Source organism: Pseudophryne corroboree, chromosome 3 (genome assembly GCF_028390025.1).
Source record: "Pseudophryne corroboree isolate aPseCor3 chromosome 3, aPseCor3.hap2, whole genome shotgun sequence".
Taxonomy (NCBI): domain Eukaryota; kingdom Metazoa; phylum Chordata; class Amphibia; order Anura; family Myobatrachidae; genus Pseudophryne; species Pseudophryne corroboree.
The window spans coordinates 742,340,824-742,357,902 of NC_086446.1; the positions used below are offsets into that span (position 1 = coordinate 742,340,824).

At 46.6% G+C, this 17,079-nt stretch overlaps 1 protein-coding gene and 1 long non-coding RNA gene across 3 annotated transcripts in view; one reads left to right on the forward strand and one right to left on the reverse strand.

Annotated features, from left to right (window-relative positions):
* Nucleotides 1-17,079, forward strand: part of LOC135056746 (inactive heparanase-2-like) — a 211,569-nt gene that overhangs the window by 190,937 nt on the left and 3,553 nt on the right. The window lies entirely within an intron of this gene.
* Nucleotides 12,068-17,079, reverse strand: part of LOC135056748 (uncharacterized) — a 46,716-nt gene continuing 41,704 nt past the window's right edge. Inside the window, exon 3 of the long non-coding RNA XR_010244059.1 lies at nt 12,068-13,123. This is a non-coding gene — a long non-coding RNA (uncharacterized LOC135056748). The remainder of the gene's footprint in view (nt 13,124-17,079) is intronic.

Sequence of the window (17,079 nt, forward strand, 5' to 3'; positions counted from 1 at the left end):
AACGTCGTCTGCCAAGGCCGATGCCCAATGTCATAGTACAGAGCATGTAAAATCCAAAACACCAAATATCAGTAAAAAAAGGACTCAAAAATCTAAAATAAAATTGTCGGAGGAGAAGCGTAAACTTGCCAATATGCCATTTACCACACGGAGTGGCAAGGAACGGCTGAGGCCCTGGCCTATGTTCATGGCTAGTGGTTCAGCTTCACATGAGGATGGAAGCACTCAGCCTCTCGCTAGAAAAATGAAAAGACTCAAGCTGGCAAAAGCACAGCAAAGAACTGTGCGCTCTTCGAAATCACAAATCCACAAGGAGAGTCCAATTGTGTCGTTTGCGATGCCTGACCTTCCCAACACTGGACGTGAAGAGCATGCGCCTTCCACCATTTGCACGCCCCCTGCAAGTGCTGGAAGGAGCACCCGCAGTCCAGTTCCTGATAGTCAGATTGAAGATGTCAGTGTTGAAGTACACCAGGATGAGGAGGATATGGGTGTTGCTGGCGCTGGGGAGGAAATTGACCAGGAGGATTCTGATGGTGAGGTGGTTTGTTTAAGTCAGGCACCCGGGGAGACACCTGTTGTCCGTGGGAGGAATAGGGCCATTGACATGCCAGGTGAAAATATCAAAAAAATCAGCTCTTCGGTGTGGAAGTATTTCAACAGAAATGCGGACAACATTTGTCAAGCCGTGTGTTGCCTTTGTCAAGCTGTAATAAGTAGGGGTAAGGACGTTAACCACCTCGGAACATCCTCCCTTATACGTCACCTGCAGCGCATTCATCATAAGTCAGTGACAAGTTCAAAAACTTTGGGCGACAGCGGAAGCAGTCCACTGACCAGTAAATCCCTTCCTCTTGTAACCAAGCTCACGCAAACCACCCCACAAACTCCCTCAGTGTCAATTTCCTCCTTCCCCAGGAATGCCAATAGTCCTGCAGGCCATGTCACTGGCAATTCTGACGAGTCCTCTCCTGCCTGGGATTCCTCCGATGCATCCTTGCGTGTAACGCCTACTGCTGCTGGCGCTGCTGTTGTTGCTGCTGGGAGTCGATGGTCATCCCAGAGGGGAAGTCGTACTCGTAAGACCACTTTTACTACTTCCACCAAGCAATTGACTGTCCAACAGTCCTTTGCGAGGAAGATGAAATATCACAGCAGTCATCCTGCTGCAAAGTGGATAACTGAGGCCTTGGCATCCTGGGCGGTGAGAAACGTGGTTCCGGTATCCATCATTACTGCAGAGGCAACTAGAGACTTGTTGGAGGTACTGTGTCCCCGGTACCAAATACCATCTAGGTTCCATTTCTCTAGGCAGGCGACACCGAAAATGTACACAGACCTCAGAAAAAGACTCACCAGTGTCCTAAAAAATGCAGTTGTACCCAATGTTCACTTAACCACGGACATGTGGACAAGTGGAGCAGGGCAGGCTCAGGACTATATGACTGTGACAGCCCACTGGGTAGATGTATGGACTCCCGCCGCAAGAACAGCAGCGGCGGCACCAGTAGCAGCATCTCGCAAACGCCAACTCTTTCCTAGGCAGGCTACGCTTTGTATCACCGCTTTCCAGAATACGCACACAGCTAAAAACCTCTTACGGCAACTGAGGAAGATCATCGCAGAATGGCTTACCCCAATTGGACTCTCCTGTGGATTTGTGGCATCGGACAACGCCAGCAATATTGTGTGTGCATTAAATATGGGCAAATTCCAGCACGTCCCATGTTTTGCACATACCTTGAATTTGGTGGTGCAGAATTTTTTAAAAAACGACAGGGGCGTGCAAGAGATGCTGTCGGTGGCCAGAAGAATTGCGGGACACTTTCGGCGTACAGGCACCACGTACAGAAGACTGGAGCACCACCAAAAACGCCTGAACCTGCCCTGCCATCATCTGAAGCAAGAAGTGGTAACGAGGTGGAATTCAACCCTCTATATGCTTCAGAGGTTGGAGGAGCAGCAAAAGGCCATTCAAGCCTATACAACTGAGCACGATATAGGAGGTGGAATGCACCTGTCTCAAGCGCAGTGGAGAATGATTTCAACGTTTTGCAAGGTTCTGCAACCTTTTGAACTTGCCACACGTGAAGTCAGTTCAGACACTGCCAGCCTGAGTCAGGTCATTCCCCTCATCAGGCTTTTGCAGAAGAAGCTGGAGACATTGAAGGAGGAGCTAACACAGAGCGATTCCGCTAGGCATGTGGGACTTGTGGATGGAGCCCTTAATTCGCTTAACAAGGATTCGCGGGTGGTCAATCTGTTGAAATCAGAGCACTACATTTTGGCCACCGTGCTCGATCCTAGATTTAAAACCTACCTTGGATCTCTCTTTCCGGCAGACACAAGTCTGCTGGGGTTCAAAGAACTGCTGGTGACAAAATTGTCAAGTCAAGCGGAACGCGACCTGTCAACATCTCCTCCTTCACATTCTCCCGCAACTGGGGGTGCGAGGAAAAGGCTCAGAATTCCGAGCCCACCCGCTGGCGGTGATGCAGGGCAGTCTGGAGTGACTGCTGATGCTGACATCTGGTCCGGACTGAAGGACCTGCCAACGATTACGGACATGTCGTCTACTGTCACTGCATATGATTCTCTCCCCATTGAAAGAATGGTGGAGGATTATATGAGTGACCGCATCCAAGTAGGCACGTCAGACAGTCCGTACTTATACTGGCAGGAAAAAGAGGCAATTTGGAGGCCCTTGCACAAACTGGCTTTATTCTACCTAAGTTGCCCTCCCACAAGTGTGTACTCCGAAAGAGTGTTTAGTGCCGCCGCTCACCTTGTCAGCAATCGGCGTACGAGGTTACATCCAGAAAATGTGGAGAAGATGATGTTCATTAAAATGAATTATAATCAATTCCTCCGTGGAGACATTGACCAGCAGCAATTGCCTCCACAAAGTACACAGAGAGCTGAGATGGTGGATTCCAGTGGGGACGAATTGATAATCTGTGAGGAGGGGGATGTACACGGTGATATATCGGAGGATGATGATGAGGTGGACATCTTGCCTCTGTAGAGCCAGTTTGTGCAAGGAGAGATTAATTGCTTCTTTTTTGGTGGGGGTCCAAACCAACCCGTCATTTCAGTCACAGTCGTGTGGCAGACCCTGTCACTGAAATGATGGGTTGGTTAAAGTGTGCATGTCCTGTTTATACAACATAAGGGTGGGTGGGAGGGCCCAAGGACAATTCCATCTTGCACCTCTTTTTTCTTTCATTTTTCTTTGCGTCATGTGCTGTTTGGGGGGTGTTTTTTGGAAGGGCCATCCTGCGTGACACTGCAGTGCCACTCCTAGATGGGCCAGGTGTTTGTGTCGGCCACTAGGGTCGCTTAGCTTACTCACACAGCTACCTCATTGCGCCTCTTTTTTTCTTTGCGTCATGTGCTATTTGGGGAGTGTTTTTTGGAAGGGCCATCCTGCGTGACACTGCAGTGCCACTCCTAGATGGGCCAGGTGTTTGTGTCGGCCACTAGGGTCGCTTAGCTTACTCACACAGCTACCTCATTGCGCCTCTTTTTTTCTTTGCGTCATGTGCTGTTTGGGGAGTGTTTTTTGGAAGGGCCATCCTGCGTGACACTGCAGTGCCACTCCTAGATGGGCCAGGTGTTTGTGTCGGCCACTAGGGTCGCTTAGCTTACTCACACAGCTACCTCATTGCGCCTCTTTTTTTCTTTGCGTCATGTGCTGTTTGGGGAGTGTTTTTGGAAGGGCCATCCTGCGTGACACTGCAGTGCCACTCCTAGATGGGCCAGGTGTTTGTGTCGGCCACTTGGGTCGCTTAGCTTAGCCATCCAGCGACCTCGGTGCAAATTTTAGGACTAAAAATAATATTGTGAGGTGTGAGGTGTTCAGAATAGACTGAAAATGAGTGGAAATTATGGTTATTGAGGTTAATAATACTTTGAGATCAAAATGACCCCCAAATTCTATGATTTAAGCTGTTTTTTAGGGTTTTTTGAAAAAAACACCCGAATCTAAAACACACCCGAATCCGACAAAAAAAATTCGGTGAGGTTTTGCCAAAATGCGTTCGAACCCAAAACACTGCCGCGGAACCGAACCCAAAACCAAAACACAAAACCCGAAAAATTTCCGGTGCTCATCACTAATGATGATACTCCTTCGAAAAAAGGGAGTTTTAATTATCCCGTACTTGGACGATCTCCTTATAAAGGCGAGGTCCAAGGAGCAGTTGTTGGTCGGAGTAGCACTATCTCGGGAAGTGCTACAACAGCACGGATGGATTCTATACATTCCAAAGTCACAGCTGGTTCCTACCACACGCCTACTGTTCCTGGGGATGGTTCTGGACACAGAACAGAAAAAAGTGTTTCTCCCGCAGGAGAAAGCCAAGGAGCTGTCATCTGTAGTCAGAGACCTCCTGAAACCAAAACAGGTATCGGTGCATCACTGCACACGAGTCCTGGGAAAAATGGTAGCTTCTTACGAAGCAAAATTCCATTCGGCAGGTTCCATGCAAGAACCTTTCAGTGGGACCTCTTGGACAAGTAGTCGGGATCGCATCTTCAGATGCATCGGCTGATAACCCTGTCTCCAAGGACCAGGGTATCTCTACTGTGGTGGCTGCAGAGTGCTCATCTTCAAGAGGGCCGCAGATTCGGCATACAGGACTGGGTCCTGGTAACCACGGATGCCAGCCTTCGAGGCTGGGGGGCAGTCACACAGGGAAGAAATTTCCAAGGACTTTGGTCAAGTCAGGACTCAGGAGTCGTCCCTACACATAAATATACTGGAACTGAGGGCCATTTACAATGCCCTAAGTCTGGCAAGGCCTCTGCTTCAAAACCAGCCGGTACTGATCCAATCAGACAACATCACGGCAGTCGCCCTTGTAAACCGACAGGGCGGCACAAGAAGCAGGATGGCGATGGCAGAAGCCACAAGGATTCTCCGATGGGCGGAGAATCACGTCTTAGCACTGTCAGCAGTGTTCATTCCGGGAGTGGACAACTGGGAAGCAGACTTCCTCAGCAGACACGACCTACACCCGGGAGAGTGGGGACTTCATCCAGAAGTCTTCCAACTGTTGGTAAACCGTTAGGAAGGGCCACAGGTGGACATGATGGCGTCCCGCCTAAACAAAAAACTAGATATTGCGCCAGGTCAAGGGACCCTCAGGCAATAGCTGTGGACGCTCTAGTGACACCGTGGGTGTACCAGTCGGTTTATGTTTTCCCTCCTCTGCCTCTCATACCAAAGGTACTGAGAATAATAAGAAAACGAGGAGTAAGAACGATACTCGTGGTTCCGGATGGGCCAAGAAGAGCTTGGTACCCAGAACTTCAAGAAATTATATCAGAGGACCCATGGCCTCTACCGCTCAGACAGGATCTGCTACAGCAGGGGCCCTGTCTGTTCCAAGACTTACCGCGGCTGCGTTTGACGGCATGGCGGTTGAATTCCGGATCCTAAAGGAAAAAGGCATTCCGGAGGAAGTCATTCCTACGCTGATAAAAGCCAGGAAAGAAGTAACCGCAAACCATTATCACCGTATTTGGCGAAAATATGTTGCGTGGTGTGAGGCCAGGAAGGCCCCAACAGAGGAATTTCAGCTGGGTCGTTTTCTGCACTTCCTACAGTCAGGAGTGACTATGGGCCTAAACTTGGGTTCCATTAAGGTCCAGATTTCGGCTCTGTCGATTTTCTTCCATAAAGAACTGGCTTCACTGCCTGGAGTTCAGACATTTGTAAAGGGAGTGCTACATATTCAGCCCCCTTTTGTGCCTCCTGTGGCACCTTGGGATCTCAACGTGGTGTTGAGTTTCCTAAAATCACATTGGTTTGAGCCACTTAAAACTGTGGATTTGAAATATCTCACGTGGAAAGTGGTCATGTTATTGGCCTTGGCTTCGGCCAGGCGTGTGTCAGAATTGGCGGCTTTGTCATGTAAAAGCCCTTATCTGATTTTCCATATGGATAGGGCAGAATTGAGGACTCGTCCCCAGTTTCTCCCTAAGGTGGTATCAGCTTTTCACTTAAACCAACCTATTGTAGTGCCTGCGGCTACTAGGGACTTGGAAAATTCCAAGTTACTGGACGTAGTCAGGGCCTTAAAAATTTATATTTCCAGGACGGCTGGAGTCAGGAAAACTGACTCGCTTTTTATCCTGTAGGCACCCAACAAAATAGGTGCTCCTGCTTCTAAGCAGACTATTGCTCGCTGAATTTGTAGCACAATTCAGCTGGAGCATTCGGCGGCTGGATTGCCGCATCCTAAATCAGTAAAAGCCCATTCCACGAGGAAAGTGGGCTCATCTTGGGCGGCTGCCCGAGGGGTCTCGGCTTTACAACTTTGCCGAGCTGCAACTTGGTCAGGGGCAAACACGTTTGCAAAATTCTACAAATTTGATACCCTGGCTGAGGAGGACCTTGAGTTCTCTCATTCGGTGCTGCAGAGTCATCCGCACTCTCCCGCCCGTTTGGGAGCTTTGGTATAATCCCCATGGTCCTTACGGAGTTCCCAGCATCCACTAGGACGTCAGAGAAAATAAGATTTTACTCACCGGTAAATCTATTTCTCGTAGTCCGTAGTGGATGCTGGGCGCCCATCCCAAGTGCGGATTGTCTGCAATACTTGTATGTAGTTATTGCCTAACTAAGGGTTATTGTTGAGCCATCTGTTGAGAGGCTGTTATATTTCATACTGTTAACTGGGTATAGTATCACAAGTTATACGGTGTGATTGGTGTGGCTGGTATGAGTCTTACCCGGGATTCAAAATCCTTCCTTATTGTGTCAGCTCTTCCGGGCACAGTATCCTAACTGAGGCTTGGAGGAGGGTCATAGTGGGAGGAGCCAGTGCACACCAGGTAGTCTAAAAGCTTTCTTTTAGTTGTGCCCAGTCTCCTGCGGAGCCGCTATTCCCCATGGTCCTTACGGAGTTCCCAGCATCCACTACGGACTACGAGAAATAGATTTACCGGTGAGTAAAATCTTATTTTACTGAGCTATCTGCCCTTGCATAGAAAGGTAGAGAATTCTAAGCTACAGAATTCTAACTATTTGAAGCTTACCTTGTACTTTGTGAAAAAATGATCAGCATTGCAGCTGAGCAGATCTGTGTAGTTGCAAGGGGTTGGATGTGTGGCCGCGCACTACATAGATCTGCTCAATTGCAATGCTGATTATTTTTTTTTACCAAGTACCAGTAGCTTCATATAGTATTCATAGTTTTTATGCAGGATCAAATAGACCAAGGAGTAGGGTGTTTGACTGAACTGCAACAGGTTATAGGTTTGAATCCTGGGTATGGCAGTATAGTAAAATGTGTTATTTAATAAAGGGTATTGTAACTGAATAACAACGAGCTCCGAGCTCTAAAGTTAAGTGAATGAAAGTGGAATAAAGAGGATTTGTGTCCAAATACATTTTCTTGCAGTGTTCTATAACTGTGTGTGTGTGTGTGGGGGGATGCGCCTTCTGTTCCTATTGGAAAAATGGGGGGGGGGGGGGTGCCAAATGTCTCTGGTACAGGGCACCAAAATGTCTAGTTACATCCTTGGTTGGAAGTGTGGTACTGCAACCACACTGCCCAGACGTGGCCTCCCTTGCACTTAGATGTGGGTTATACACTGCTCCCTAGACAACTGTGACATTGAATGAGCTCCAGAAGTCAGTGCTGTGATGGTAGGTTATGCACTTGGACACAAATTCCAGATTGTAATGTGTGTAAAGAGCGATGGGGGCTGAATACTTCTTCATGGCACTGTATGCGTCTTTATGACAGGTCTCAAGTACACAAGATAACTCTCGTAACACTTCACCCACTCATCTTATGCGTTACCTATGGATAAACCTGGAGCAGATGAAAAATGCAGACCTCCCAGATATAGGGCTGTGTACTTAAGAGCTTCCTTGGATTTATGATGCCAGTAAACTGGCTGCTTAGTAGAATGTAAACAAGTGCGCCACAGTCTCTGACTCTATTTTCCAGCAACGCATAGCAGGAGACCAGTAACACAGCACTGCCCCAAGTTACACTCATGTAGTAAAAGCCAATTTCATATGGATCCACTCTCTTCCCGACATTTTAAAACAAGGCTAGACAGTCCACGCAGGAGAGATGGTGTTATATTTGTTTTGTATGCTGGATGTATATAGAAAGCCATCATTGCAGCTAAGCTTGGCTCTGTGTGTACGACTAAACTGATCCTTCTATGTTGTCTAGTGGGGAGTACCTTAGGATACCTGTGGATTCCTCATGGCACAATACACACACTCCTCCTGCTCCTTACCCAGTGTTAAGGTGGGTACACACTAGGCGATGTACTCTATGAGCGACGTCACTTAGTGTTTCCCCCTGCCGGGCGGTTGGCGGCAGTGCATACACACTGAGCGATATGACGACCATATCGCTCAGTGATTTCACGCCGCGGTCGAGCTAGGCAGGCAGCTTTTGGACGACAGTCCAAATTGAACTGCAAGCACGGCCGACAGCAAGGGTTGTTAACGAGCCGCGCCTCGCTCGTCGTCGCCGGCATACACACTTGCTGAGAAAGTGAACGTCACCCAGGAAGGGTTAAAATGAGCAGCAGCGTTTATTTTCTCGCCAAGTGTGTATGCACCTTTAGAATCCTCCAGCTACTGCCATCTATGTCAGTAGGAGGCGCTCAGTCTGAGGGCGTCACGGAGACAATCAAGTGCCTGAATGGGTGATATTCTATCACTTATACATTGTTTAAGGCACCCTTTGCACCCTGCCACGCTAAGCAACCACCTAGGTTGCCATTACCTAGCACTGGTCCTGTGCTGGTATAAACTGTCCCTGCTGCTTGTTTGCAGCACACAGTTCTGGTATAATCTGCGCTTGTTTGCAGCACATAATTCCAGTGACGTCAGTAAACTTACAGCTGGAAGACAGATGATGTCTATCTTTTTAGAGAGCCCTTAGTGCTATGTTTCCCAAATCCAGTCCTCAGGGGCCCGTGACAATGTTGCTGCCAGCCTGTGCAGGTGTACTCATTACTGGCTGGCACACTTTAAGACCAGTATATTCTTCCCCTTTCTAGCTTGCAATAAATGTGGAATCACAGTCTGCCATCTGCTGTTTGTTGGTGAGTTGTAAGTAGCATTAGAACCACAAGTGTGGATTTCACATGTCTGAGAGATGTCCACCCAGAGCCATGCATGATTATTCTTATTATTATTATTATCCTTTATTTATATGGCGCCACAAGGGTTCCGCAGCGCCCAATTACAGAGTACATAAATAATCAAACAGGAAAACAGCAACTTACAGTTGATGACAGTATAGGACAAGTACAGGGTAAATAAACATAGTTACATCAGCAGATGACACTGGAATAAGTATCAGGTGGCAGAAGACTGCTGGATGTGGTACAGTTGAAGATTATTAAAGTAAGACAAAGGATAAGGACATGAGGGAAGAGGGCCCTGCTCGTGAGAGCTTACAATCTAAAGGGGAGGGGTAGACAGACAGGGGTGACACAGATGGGGTGCATAGAGAAGGTGGAACAGAGGCTTAGGATGAGATTTGGCTGGGTTTGGTGAAGAAGTGGGTCTTGAGAGCCCGTTTGAAGTTTTGTAGAGAGGTGGAGAGTCTGAGGGGGAGAGGTAAAGAATTCCAGAGAAAGGGAGCAGCACGTGAAAAATCTTGAAGGTAGGAGTGGGAGGAAGTAATCCGTAGGCAGGAGAGTCGTCGTGCATTAGCAGAGCGAAGAGGACGGGTGGGAGTGTAAAGGGAGATAAGGTCAGAGATGTAGGTGGGAGAAGAGTGGGTGAGGGCTTTGTAAGCGAGTGTGAGAAGCTTGAAATGGATTCTGAAAGGGAAGGGGAGCCAGTGAAGGTCCAGTAGGAGAGGAGAGGTAGACGTAGTGCGTTTGCTGAGGAAAATGAGCCGGGCAGCAGCATTGAGGATAGATTGGAGTGGAGAGAGGTGTTTGTCAGGAATGCCAGTCAGGAGGAGATTACAGTAGTCCAGTCTGGAGATGACCAGTGAGTGGATAAGAGTCTTGATGTTATTTACTGCAGTGGTTCTCAAACTCGGTCCTCAGGACCCCACACAGGTCACGTTTTCCAGGTCATTTTGCAGCTGCACTGTGTAAAACCATCTGTCACATTTTAAAAATCCACAGGTGACCTGGAAAACATGAACTGTGTGGGGTCCTGGGGACTGAGTTTGAGAAACTGTGATTTACTGTATTCTTTAGATTGCCATTGTTTTCCTACAACCCATGGAATTCCTGTAGTGTGAAGGGAGCATCTGCAATCTAATTAGTAGAACCATCACTTTCCGATTTATGAAGAAAAAGAAATTAGCAGTTTAGTGAAAAATATTTTTTCTCCCCAGATGATATGTCATACTGCTGCTTCTAATACGCACCTGATACACAGCAAATATAGGAGCCCAGTCCATGTAGTTAAGCTGCATTATTTCATTTTAAATAATATATTGTTCTGTTTACGTTTTAGCACATTGCTCTATCTATGATGAAAGTTGAATTTTCTTACAACCTTCTTACTATTAATGTGTCTCTTAAATGTAGTAATTTACTTTTTTTTAATATGTTTTCTGAAAAACAGAATACAGATTATTAAGTCATACTGTACATACATCCTATGGTAAATCATCAGGTGCTTTTTTCTGTGAGGTTTATTATAAAGATGATACCATGAACTGTCTGCCCTAAACCCATTTTTTATTTTCCGCATGCCCCTATACATATACAGGTGTAGCCTGGCTCATCTATCCCATGATGCATATGCACGTGCGCACGCATTGCGGGTATGACTCAGTGCGCTGGGCTGCGAATATTCGCACCTATGATTAGCTAATGTATCTGCCATGAGCCACCGGTGCGAATATATGCACGCACCCATGCACTGCAGTGAACCAGTCACGGGTGCGATTAGTCCCAGCCACATTGAATGTCCAGGTTTTAAGGATAGCCATACTTGAGCACAGGTGACTTAATTAGTGACTCAGTTATTGTGATTTTTCTATCTGTGCTCAAGCATGAATATCCTTAAAACCTGGACTCTAAGAGGTATATTCAATTAGCCGCAGGGATTATTGCGGGGTAAAAACTTTGAACTTTAATGTCTGAAGCTATGGTGGCTATGGCTAACCCTCCGAAGGTGGCGGCTGCGACTACCCCTTGGAGGCGGTGTGGTTATGGCCAACCACCCCCCTAGTGCTTAACTCTAACCCCCCTTACTGCCTAACCCCCCCCCCCCCCCACCACCACTGGGCCCTAACACTAGCCTGTACTCAGATACTTACCTTCGGGATGCCGGCTGTCGGTGTTCCAGCACCGGTCTCCCGAGTGGTCTACGGATTCCGACATCGGTCACATGACTGCCGACATCCCATCCGCCAGGATGCTAAACGCACCCCCCCCCCCCATCCTACTGTAACCTAATTTAGGGGCAGATGATTAAACAACCAGATCTGTGTCCAATTTGACAATGCATACACCCATATTGTTGCGCATGCCCAGTATAAATCTCCATCAATTTGCTAAATGTTGCTGTTTATTGTATCCCCATCATGCCCTTACATATCTGGACATATTCTGGTAGTTTGCTAGTAGCTGTATTCTTTGATAAGTTACAAGAGTGTTTTAAATATAGCCAGTTGTAAAATTGTGGAGCATTTTTCAAAGCCACAGCTTTTAAAATTCTACCCGTGACCCTCTTAAAAGAGAAAGAGAGGGGAACGCAGACATCACACCAGGAATATTGTGCAGTGTTTAGTGTGTCAGTCCTGGCTTAGATTAATGTCCTGAGATTTAGTTCCTCATCCAGACCTCTGGATACAAACCTAAACATTTAACTCTTCTGTAAAGATTGGTAGAAAATTGAGATTCCAACATTTCCAAACAAATGTTCCTAATCTTAAAGAGGTTTGGACATGTTTGGATTGTGTGTTAAACACTTTAGCCAGCTATAGTAACATGATCTTTTTATTGTACAAAACAGTTATACATTGCTCCCAAAGCGTCTTCAGAGAGAGACATAAGAGACCACAAAGATACGGATTGCACTTTAATAAGTAAACAGCACAGACAACCAAATTGTGGCCAAAGTAATTTGCCAACATTTAATGAATTCATTGCACCAGATATCATCGTAACATGCATTTGTTTCACTGCTATATCTCCCGACATTGGGTTTTATTTTCCTGACCCATCAGAAGTTTTAATTAAGAATCTTTACTGTGAAATGACTAGTAAGTAATTTCCTTGGCTTGTGAATGGTGTAAGGTACAATTTCTGCTAAAGAACTGAGGTGGTAATTCAGACCTGATCACTATCAAGCGATTTTTGCACTGCTGCGATCAGACAGTCACCGCCCATAAGGGAGTGTATTTTCGCTGTGCAAGTGTGCGAACGCATGTGTAGCAGAGCTGTACAAACAGATCTTGTGCAGTCTCTGCGCAGCCCAGGACTTACTCAGCCGCTGCGATCACATCAGCCTGTCCGGGACCGGAATTGACATCATGAACCCTCCCTGCACACGCGTGGACATGCCTGCGTTTTTCCAACAACTCCCTGAAAACGGTCAATCGCCACCCACAAACGCCCTCTTCCTATCAATCTCCTTGCGAACGCCCGTGCGAATGGATTCTTCGCACAAACCCATCACTGAGCGGGGATCTGATTTGTACCCGTGCGTCGCATATACGCATTGCGGTGCATACGCATGTGCAGTTTAGGACTTATCGCCCACTGTACGAAAACACAGCCTAGCAATCAGGTCTGAATTACCCCCTGAGAACCACAAGAGCAGACCCAGTAGATTTCTATAGGGGCTGCTACAATGCCAAATTTCTTCTTCGCATTCTGGAGTTTTGCCCTAGAAGCCATTGTAGCCTAAGGGTGACATTTTGCTAAAGTTTCCGGAAGATCCCTGGCAATGGCACAAGCGCAGTCTGCGCCACCAGATCCTGAACCCGGAAGTAAAGTCATCGCATTAATGAACACTTTACTTCTGTTTATGAGTAAGCGATAGAACTTATCACAGCAATAGAAAATCTCCTGTCACCTTACTGCTTCACCGTCTCCTGGGTTACGCCGGGCTATACATGCACAGTAGAACCCTAAGCTGGACTTTCGTCTTCTGTTCTGCTTGCTAAAGAAATAAAAGGTAAAAAAATATAGAAAAAGTGACTTTTAATATTCATAATAATTAACGGTGAGAGTGTATTATTCCTTATTGTATACACTTTTTCCTAATGCATACGTGTGATTAGATTCAATATTTTTTTACAGGAGTTTACACATGCTGCGTTATTAACATAACTCCTTCATTTTAAAATATAGTGTACTTCAGTTGTTATTTATTATTAACAGATTCAAATAGCTAACAACTCATATGTGAATGTTAAAGTCAGATCATTTAGTTATAGGCTAAAATGATTGGATGGGAACCATGGGGGATATGTAAAATGTGGGAATTATGGAAAGATTTATTTTGGTTCCTTCAAATTGCAAGGGCTCCCTCTAGTGATAACATGCAGTACTTATAAAGCTGTCTGGTCACCTTTTCTGTGTATTGTTAACTAGCTGTTCTACCCATTCTTCGCAGGGGAGTTTCTGATTTTCACGGTTGTACATATAAGTGAGTGTTAAAAATTTGGTAAATCTATAGAGATGTAAATATGAGACGTCTTAATGTAAGTAAAGGTTTTTGGCGTTACCCGAAGAGCACCCGTAGCAGATAATCCAAATTTTGATCCGATTGTCCGTTTGGGCGTTATCGTTCATGCAACGCAAGCCACGCATCGGTAATGATGTAATTATGTCATCCCTCTTTTCATCCCCTTAGGCAAGGTTTATTAAAATCCTAATTATATAGTTTTCCTATTTCCCACCTGATGAATACCTGTGTTACATTTCACCTTCCTCACACAGTCAGTCAGTCAGTCAGTGAGTGAGGGCTTTCACATTTATATATATATAGATTTCAATTAAGTGTCAGTCAATAAATATATATTACAGGAAATTTGCATATTTTAATTATCTTCTTTAACTGTCCTTTCTCATTTTCTCAACCCAAAAGGAATAGAGGGTCAGGACCCAAGTTTAGAAGTAACATGAAATACATAGCACTATTTATTACACATTATTATCAGTAGCGGATCTTGCCACGGGCAAGCAGGACTTTTGCCCGGGGCGCCGCCTTCCGGAGGGCGCAGGGCACCATCCGGAGGGCGCCGCACCAGGGCAAGATCCGCTGCTGCTGTGTGCCACCCGCTGCCGCTGTGAAGGGAAACTAGACGCATACGCGTCTAGTTTCCCTTCGTGGAGAGGTCCTTTACTGTCGCGCACCGCACAGCAAAGGTCCTCTCCACGAAGGGAACTAGACGCTACGCGTCTAGTTTCCCTTCGTGGAGAGGACCTTTGCTTTTCGGTGCGCGATGACGTAATCGCGCACCGCACATCATTTCAGTCTGTACAGGGGGCGTAAATGACCACGCCCCATGTACGAAGCCACGCCCCCTATTGCCGCCCGGGGCGCACAGAGCCCCAGAACCGGCCCTGATTATTATAACCACCAGCTAATAGCCAGAGTAACCACTGACAGCAGCTAGACGGACTGAACTGTTATTTTACACACACGTCCCGTAGCCCCCAGGTTCATTGTGACGGTGAGCTACTCCATTGTAGTGTGTTGGTCATCCCTCACGCGCCTTTGTAGTCGACGTTCACCTCTCACATCAATGGCACGTGGTGCTCCGCAGTTTCCACGTCAGTTATTCGCCATGGTGCCATTTGTCCAGTCACAAAACACTTTCACCGCAGCAGCAGGCAGACAGATCACACACTGCGCTGTGTCAGAAATACCGCCACCCTTGGCCCAAAAGCCGATAATAATCCCTTTTTGCAACTCGGTTAATCTCCCCTTTTACCCATGACAGAGGCGAGTGATATGTGTGCAGACGGCCTGTCACACACTTTATATACCCACCAAGCCAGCGCATGACACATGACTTACTTCATGGACTACACGCTTCCGAAGTCACATGTAGGGTGGTCATAATAATGTGACTCCACCGTGTATAATGAAGGTACACGGGGGTCTATTTATCATCCCTTCATTTCCACAAAAATAGGTGAAAACATCTCATTCATTAATAGTGTAACAGAGGAGGTATCACAGATATCTCCTGGTTATAATTCTCCCCCAATAAATTCCACAGTATTCACACTTTAGTATGGGGATGTGGAAATTGGGCCATTCATCAAGTTCCAGCATACTCTTCACAGAAGGGATCTTTTCAGATCTCTCTCCCACACAAACACTCCAACGCTGGCTTTGTTGGATATCTCTGTGCTGTTTGCTGAGCTGCAGTGTTCCTATGCTGAACCCCAGTGAGCCTCCTCCGCACCCTGGCAGTCAGCTAGCCCGCACTGGCTTTCCATTATTTGGGTGAATTTTTGTAATTATGGTGCCAATGCAGCAGATCGTGCATGCAAGTGAAGTTCATTGGCACGTGTGCAGCTGCAAAGACTATCGTAGGAGGAGAGCTGCAGGTGAAAACTTCTCCGAAAAGCTGACTCTGCAAAAGGAGCAGCTTTTTGGAAGTGATACTTATGTGCGGGAAGGCTGATAAATGCTTCCATTATTTAGGTAGAACTAGATGCGAATTCTAAACTTATTTAACGCCTCATAGTTTTGATTAGTAGACTCCAGAGTGAGCCGTAATAACATGACAGAGGAAAATGCAAAGAATATTCCATAGACGGAGGGCCACATATCTACATTCAGGGGCGTAGTCAGAACATTGAGGGCTCCATAGCAGCATTTTGAAGGGGTCCCTGTACCAATGCTTCAAGAGACACACCTCAACACAACAGTTGTTAATTTTAAGTCCCATAATAGTTCCCTAGTTCATTTTATGATGCCCAGTAGTGCCCTAGTTCACATTATGCCACATAGGGGTATTTTCAATGGCTGTCGGATCCTTGTATATAACACATATGTGTATATATCCCTGTATATAACACATTTAACTGTGCCAGGGAAGGTGGCCCCTCTCTGCTCTGGGCCCCATAGCAGCTGCACTGCCTGCACCTATGGTAGCTACACCCTCTATATAACACATGTAACTGTGCCAGGGAAGGTGGCCCCTCTCTGCTCTGGGCCCCATAGCAGCTGCACTGCCTGCACCTATGGTAGCTACACCCTCTATATAACACATGTAACTGTGACAGGGAAGGTGGCCCCTCTCTGCTCTGGGCCCCATAGCAGCTGTACTGCCTGCACCTATGGTAGCTACACCCCTGTATATAACACATGTAACTGTGACTGGGAAGGTGGCCCCTCTCAGCTCTGGGCCCCATAGCAGCTGCACTGCCTGCACCTATGGTAGCTATGCCCTTGTATATAACACATGTAACTGTGCCAGGGAAGGTGGCCCCTCTCTGCTCTGGGCCCCATAGCAGCTGCACTGCCTGCACCTATGGTAGCTACACCCCTGTATATAACACATGTAACTGTGACTGGGAAGGTGGCCCCTCTCAGCTCTGGGCCCCATAGCAGTTGCTCTCCCTGCACCCATGGAAGCTACACCTTCGGCTCCATTATATACAAGTGTCCCCCACGCATGGTGAATATTATATTTGCAGATTATTTAATTCTGTTACAATGTTCTTTACAGCCTCATAGACATGGGGATCGATTTTATGTGCTCAGTGTGCTTTTAAGATGCATGTGGAAGACATAAAGAATAGATTACTATAATCCCTATTGCACACAGTCACAGGTATGGCGTGTTACACTGCTTCTCTGTGACTGAAAGCCTCCACTGTGCAGCGTTTATTTCCAAGGTTACCGTTGTTGCTGTGTAAAGTCAGTTATTTGCAACCTCTTTGTAAAAAAAAAAAAGCAACAGGGTATGTTTATAGTTATCAACAGGCGATTTCAGGCAGAAGTCATACTTCAAGTGTCTATATATTAAACGGGCTAAGCAATTTTTTTGTTGTGAGAGCGACTTCTCCGCTATGACAACACCAATTTTGATGGTTCGGGTGTTATATGATAGGGAGTGTGATGTAGGTGTGCAATAAAGGTTAAGGAGTTTT